Genomic DNA, 7,488 nt, shown 5'->3' with positions numbered 1-7,488 from the left:
CATCAATATACAGTAGATCTCTGAAATCATTCAGGATACCATTCTTTATGCCATCTACCAAGTACGTATGAAAACTATCTCTCTGGTCCTCCCGTAGTTTATACCCTACGGACTTGAACATGGGTATTACTGTATCATTACTTACGCTAGGCGTAGAAGCGATTATGTCATAGATTACACAAACAATCGGGAGATGATCCGACTCTGTACGAGGTTTAACCTCAAAACTATCAATATTGTTGAACATCTCAGATGAAATAAGCGCATAATCAACAGTATTACAGCCAGTCTTTGAAATGTAACTTAAACTTCCAGGGATATCAGGCAAACTTCTACCGTTCACAATGTGTATACTCATCGATTTACACAGCTCGAGTAAACACTTTCCATACATATTTGTGACAGTGTCATATGAACTGCGAGGTTTATCAAAGTTATCCTGCGCGTAATCGTCACCAACGGGTATATAGTCAGAACCGTCATTTACTATAAAATCTGGCTCACTCGCTGTTCTGGCATTAAAATCACCAAACAAAATAAACTTACTGGCTGCCCCATAATCAAACAGTACTTGTAAAAGTCTATTTTCTAATATGTCTATGCCGTTGTCTTCTGAAGCAGTATACTCAGGCGATCTTTCTGGGTGGATGTATACAAATGCAATGAATATATGGAAATGTGCAGAGTCATCTGTTAATTTGAAAAATAAACAGTTCTCCCAGTCCATATACACTCTCTGAAAAAAAGAAGAAATATTCTTCCGGATAGAAACTGATATACCTCCTGAATATCTGCCAACATTATGTCGCCTGGCGGCATTGCATACAAAATTATCAAAATTGCTGAATGTAGCATCTAGGACGTGCTGTGCATCAGGACTCATTGTTTCAATACAACTGAATACATCATGAGATTCACAAAATGATGTAAAGTCAGGATCTAATATTTTGGTATTTATACCACAGATATTCCAAGTACAAAAACTTAGATAATGTGAGTGAGTGAGTGAGTTTAGTTTTACGTCGCACTTAGCAATATTCCAGCTATAAGATAATGTGAAATACTTATCTCGTGATCTTTAATACAAAGAGAAGATTCATCAACGGGGCCACCGCCAATTTCCTATCTGGACCCTTGAGCAGACGACACAGCGTGAGGGGAGTCAGCCTGGTGATGAGCAGACGACGTGTTGTCTGGGGGGACAGCGGGAGGGGAGTCAGAGCGGTGATGAGCAGGTTGACTTCTGCTCGACCAATTACGGCGTCGGCCGATCTGACGGATATCTTTGGTATACTCATCAAAAACAAAAACATCACCGTCAATGACAAGCTTGTCATAGCTTGAAAAAGCTACCTTGTTCCCGTCCCTTGCCTGTTTCATAAAGGGAAATAACTGTTGTCTGATCCAGCGAATGTTTTCGGTAAAATCCTCAGAAACTTTATTAACACCATCCCCCTTCAACTGACGTCTCCCCCGTTCCATAACAGATTCCTTATCTTTATAAAATGTGAAACGGACAATGACTGGTCTGGTACTGGACTTGCTATACAAGCGATGGGCGCGGTCAATGTGAACAGATGGGGCATTAAGCATGTTCAGTTTATTTGAGAGAAAGTCTCTAACTCTATTTTCAACTGTGTCCCATGTTTCACCTTGTTCTTCTGCAATGCCATGTATAATGACGTTATTACGTCTGGACTGGGCCGCTAACTTGTCTGTCTTCTTCTCCAAGAAAGACACCCGGTCTCGGAGGGAGTCGTTTTCAGATTGAAGCGCACGTATCTGATCGTTGAAATCACGTGCGAAGCGATCAAATTTATTGTTGAGAGAGGTAAGATCAGCTTGGATCGACTTTAGTGCTACAGCGAGGTCCGACCCATCTGTCAATGGTGGCGATGATACGATCCCGGTGACATTGGTGGTGGATAATCTGGTCTGCATCCTATCCACAGAATTGTTAGTCCTGCTCTGGGACTGGCGAGGTCCTGGGTTGGACTCAACGTCCCCCACCTCCACCTGGCTGTTTGTTCTACCAGCAAGAGCCCCCCATCCCACCCCCACCCCCACCCCTTGTATAAATTATGAGACACATCATCAGAGTTGGTCTGTCGATTTCACGTGGCTGTGCAAAATTTGGTTTTGTTGCAATTATTAGATTTTGTGTTAGTGAACAATTCATCGGTCTCAAATGGAATCAAACGGACTGCAGAGGTAACATGTCGTTTCTCTTCACACGTTTTAGGGTATATAGGTATCTTTGTTAATCCGGACAAAGGAAAACGGATAAGCGAGATTTGATCATATGATTGTGCTGTTGTCAGCAACGTAACTGTTGCCGGTTTTTACAGCGTTGTATCAGGTAGTGTAACCTAAGAGAGGATTATCGCATTCAAGCACACAAGCGCTGTACTTGCGCACTGTAATGTATACTTCAACTGCATCTGCACAACAACTTTATGACTGATAAGCGCACGACGAACCTACATGTATGGCCTCTTGCACGTTTTCTGAGAAATATATCTCACTTACTGGACAGAAGGTCGATCAACGTTTCTTAACACAAGAGGGAATAGGAAATATCGATACAAGAGTTATCTATAGTATTGTAAACTGTAACGGGCTTTGAAGAACCGCACATGGATAGCATATAACTTTCAAAGCACACAAGGTGGATACAAGGTAAGTAATATGGCGGCCCGTACCCCAAACAGCCATGATTTGCTTTCTAGGTTGTCTAGTGAAAACTACGTAGCATGTGTATATACCATTTGATATATTGTGATATATTATCCTGACAGTTTTAGGTAAATTATATTTTGGACTCGGGAGAGCTGTATCGGAAAGCGAGTTGAAAAGTCGTGAAATGGTTCAGGACACACTGTAAATTAGGAGGCGTTGTTGACAAATCTGCCTCATTATCCTGGGTTGTGTGTGTAGATGGGTGGGGTGTGGGCCGTAATGGGTTTTATTCAGTTCAACATGAGTAATTGCAATTTTAATTACATTAAAAGCAGGTACGGTATAATGTCTCTAATCCATAAGTCAACAACACTATTACTGTTTAAATTCAACCTTATCACTCTAAAGCGAAGTTAACTCGAGAAATGTTTAAGTGCACACTCACAGTAAGTACGGCTTCTGTTCATGTCTGTGCATGCTATGCAGTATAGCTGAACATACATTCTGTCAGTTATAAATGTGATTGTGTAATATCCTTTCCAGGAAGTAGATCTCTATTTCGAGAACGATATTTGGGGTGAACGATTACATAGGAGAATACACAACGCGTTGTCGTCCCGTTAAAATTAACGTTTATATTATAAAGGACACATGTAACAACACAGATACGGGTGAAAATTTGGTTTGCTTTGGTTGTTTACCGCCGCAATCTAGGTTTTCCACCTATTACGTGGCTGTGTGAATAATCGAGTCTGGATTACACAGTGTGTTGGATAATGTAGTATCTCCTTGCTTGAATTCTTTTCAAACAGTATATAACTGGTTAATATCATGAAATTAATGCTTCATAGCTATTTTCTTGGTAAATAAAGGAAAAAAATAAATTCTGTATTTACATGTACACGTGTATAATTGGACATATCATCTACGGCAAAATATGCATACATGTACTTCTATCACAGTCATATTCAGTATTCCATGAAAAGGTCCTCTATATTGCATCTGTAATTATAATGATCTACAGATACTTATTCAAGTTAAAAAAATATACAGAATATCAGAATATACATTGTTAACTGCATGTCTCGTGTTACGTTAGTTAGAAGGTTGAAAAGTGCATTTCTACCTCTTTGGGCAGTGACATAAATTTTACTGTTTCCTTGTTGTTCAGACACAGTACAAGAATCTCGAAAAATCTGTGACATGGCATGTCTTTGAGATTTAAGTGTAAAGATTAATTGTGGCATTCTGTCATTCATTTGACAAATGAAGTTTTGTATAGTAAAGTAGCTCAAAGAGTCACTGTTCTGATATATTTTAACAGAATAGGGATAAACACGCTCTTTCAAGATTGAGCCCACTAGACTAAAGATTAAATCAATCTAAATTTAAATCTGAACCCTATCCCCGGGTTTTCCTAATTCAGTTTAAGGCTCTCATATCTACAGACAAGCCAGCACTCCAGTGAACCACAAACGTAGATTTCTACTTGACATTTGGATAACAATGTGTTACGGTTAAGAATTTACCGTGACAAACAATGTAGAGAAATCCCCTTGTGAACCAGCGAAACAGAACAAAGATGAGTCATAAACGTTCAAATTATGTATTATTATGCAACGCGAGCAAGGAATACAAAGTCGCAAGTCAATTTCACAATGCCGATTACAAATACAATTCAAGAGAGACAAAATCTAAGTCAGTGGGTCACAAAAAATACAATATATCAAACTCACCAAGGTCTCAGTACGAGAGGTAATCAACCATGCAGAATGTCAACACAACGATGGGTGTGACGGCAGATAATGTAGGTCAGGCGTTGACGGGTTTTGATGATCAAGCGTGGCAGTGATGTAACTCCAGCAAATATGAATGAGTGTCCCTCAACACGGCAACCAGCCTTTTTATACATATTTAACCATTTCCCGAAAGTTTGGGCACAAACGAACGTCGTCAACACTGTAGAATGCCCTCGAATAAGTCTCCCGGAAGTAGACACATAGAAAACTAGCAGCAGATAAATTCCGGAAAACCAGAATGCTAAAAGTGTTGACAAGATATTAAAACGAAATGTGATCCATCATATTTAATATTCAAAACACTAAATGTTGTGACCCAATAATAATTATTACTTAATTAATAACAAAAATATACAGAAAATACACACTCGTAACACTCACCCCCTTGAGGAAAAGAAAGTTTCGCAGAAACTTGTTACAATCATAGCAATAATAACATAATAACATGACATGTAATAATATGAGTAATATGCAAACTTCTTGCAAAATTACAATGACAAATGCAGTTATATACATACAGCATCATAAAGTCATCAAACATTCATACCCTGGAGAGTGCATCAGCACAAACATTGTCTTTGCCTTTAATGTGTTTGATCACAAGATTGGTGCTTGTCAAATTTCTTTGAAAAATAACAAACTGGATGTTCAATTCCTGAATCATCCTCTTGAATAAGGACATCACCTGCACAAACATCACTTGCATCTATTTGCAACTTAAATGCTTTCTCAAAATTTGGTGCCTGCAATACTGGAGAATTCATGAGTAAGGCTTTGACTTTTTCAAATGCAGTCTGACAACTGCTATCCCACTGAAATTTTACCTTTTTACCCAAAAGGTTAGTAAGTGGAAATACAACATCTGAGAAGTTTTGACAAAACTTTCTGTAATAGCCAGCTATACCCAAGAATCTCATGAGTTCTCTCTTAGGTTGAGGTACTGGAAAATGTACAATTGCCTCAATCTTAGCATGAACTGGTTGTACCTGGCTGTGAACTACAATATGCCCTAAAAATTCCACTTGTACCTTCCCGAATTCACACTTGGCGAGATTCACAGTTAACTTCGTCTCAGACGAAGAAAGCACGAGTCCTTTTAAGATGGTCATCCCACTCCATGTCATAATCGATGACATCATCCATGTGTGCCTCGACACGATCAGGTCATGGTGTGACATTGTTCATGAGTCTCTGGAATGTTGCTGGAGCGTTCTTCAGACCAAACGACATCACCTTGTATTGATACAGTCCATCTGGTGTAGCGAATGCCAATATTGTCTTTGCACGATCTGTAAGTGGAATCTGCCTGAAGCCCTTCAGTAAGTCAAACTTACTTATATACTTGGCTTGACCAATGCTAACATTGCAATCGTCCACTCTCGGAATAGGATACGAATCAGTTCGTGAGAGCGCATTGACAGCTTTCATGTCAGCACAGCAGCGTCAACTACCTCCACTCTTCGGCACAAGAACACATGGTGAACTCCACAGACTGTCACTGGGTTCAATAATGTCATTGTCCAGCATGTATTTCACTTCTTTCCGCAGAATTTCACGCTTCATTGGATTCATCCGATATGGGTGTTGTTTTACAGGTACAGCATCACCTACATCTATATCATGGCTAACAACATCAGTTCGACCAGGCAATAAGTGAGAGAACTCATAAATCAAATCTGACATCTGAACTTTCTGCTCAGGTGATAAATGTGATAGTTTCTCATCAAGGTGAGCTAACACATCATCAATGTTGTCAACATTTTCACAATTGTCTTTAGTACATTCAGTAACTGGGGAGAGTGTGGCAATACAGTTGACATGTTTGGTTTCTGACCTGTCATGATATTTCTTAATCATGTTGACCTGACACAATCTCTTCTGTTTACAACGACCAGGCATCAGGACGACATAGTCTGTGTCGCTAACCTTTTTGTCAGCAACATATGGACCTTGATATCTTGCTCTCAGTGGCTGACCAGGTATGGGAAGCAAAACTAACACTTTCTCACCACAAGTGAAATTTCTCTCTTTTGACTTTTTGTCATAGTTTAGCTTCATTTTTTCTTATGAAACTTTCAAATTTCTTCTAGCCACCTCACTTGCTTTTGATAGTCTGTCCCTAAAAGTAGACACATAGTCTAAGAGACTGATCTCTGGTCTGTCATTGAGCCATTGTTCTGTTAAGTGTTTTAGTGGCCCACGTACACTGTGGCCAAACACAAGTTCAAAGGGGCTAAACCCTAAACTTTCCTGAACTAACTCTCTGACAGCAAACAACAATCTTTCTCTGTCAATCCCAATCTTTCACTGTCTCAAAAAGTCTTGACCATATTCTTCAAAGTTTGATGAAATCTCTCTAAAGCTACCCGTGACTCTGGATGATAAGCACTAGACTTAACTTGTTTAATACCTAACTGGTACATAGCTTGTTGAAACACCTTAGACATAATATTTGAGCCCTGACCAGACTGAACAACATCTGGCAAACCAACTAAGGTGAAAAACGTGATCAAAGCCTTGACAATCACAGGAGCAACAATCCTACGAAGCGGAATTGCTTCAGGAAATCTGGTAGAACCACACATTATTGTGAGTAAATACTAATTGCCAGACTTAGTCTTGGGTAGTGGACCAACACAATCAATAATAACTCTACTGAAAGTTCCTCAAAAGCTGGTATAGGTTTCAAGGGAGCGGAAACTAATTTTCTGATTTGGTTTTCCAATAATTTGGCATGCATGACAGCCACATCTTGTCTCAAACTGGGCCAAAAGAAATGTGCTCGGTTGACACATGTCGTCCGTTCCCAATTGCGCAGATCAATGTTCATGTTGCTGATTGCTGGATTGTCTGGTACAGACTCGAATATTTACATATAGCTGGAATATTGCTGAGTGCGGCGTAAAACTAACTCACTCACTCTGATGTTGACCAAGTTACGACTCAGAAATGTGTTGTTGAGGTGCCTCAATAAACTTGTGTTGCATTGAGGATGTTTCAGTTTGATCAC

This window comes from Haliotis asinina, chromosome 6 (assembly GCF_037392515.1).
Source record: "Haliotis asinina isolate JCU_RB_2024 chromosome 6, JCU_Hal_asi_v2, whole genome shotgun sequence".
NCBI classification, from domain to species: Eukaryota; Metazoa; Mollusca; class Gastropoda; order Lepetellida; family Haliotidae; genus Haliotis; species Haliotis asinina.
This window is presented reverse-complemented; position numbering follows the sequence as displayed.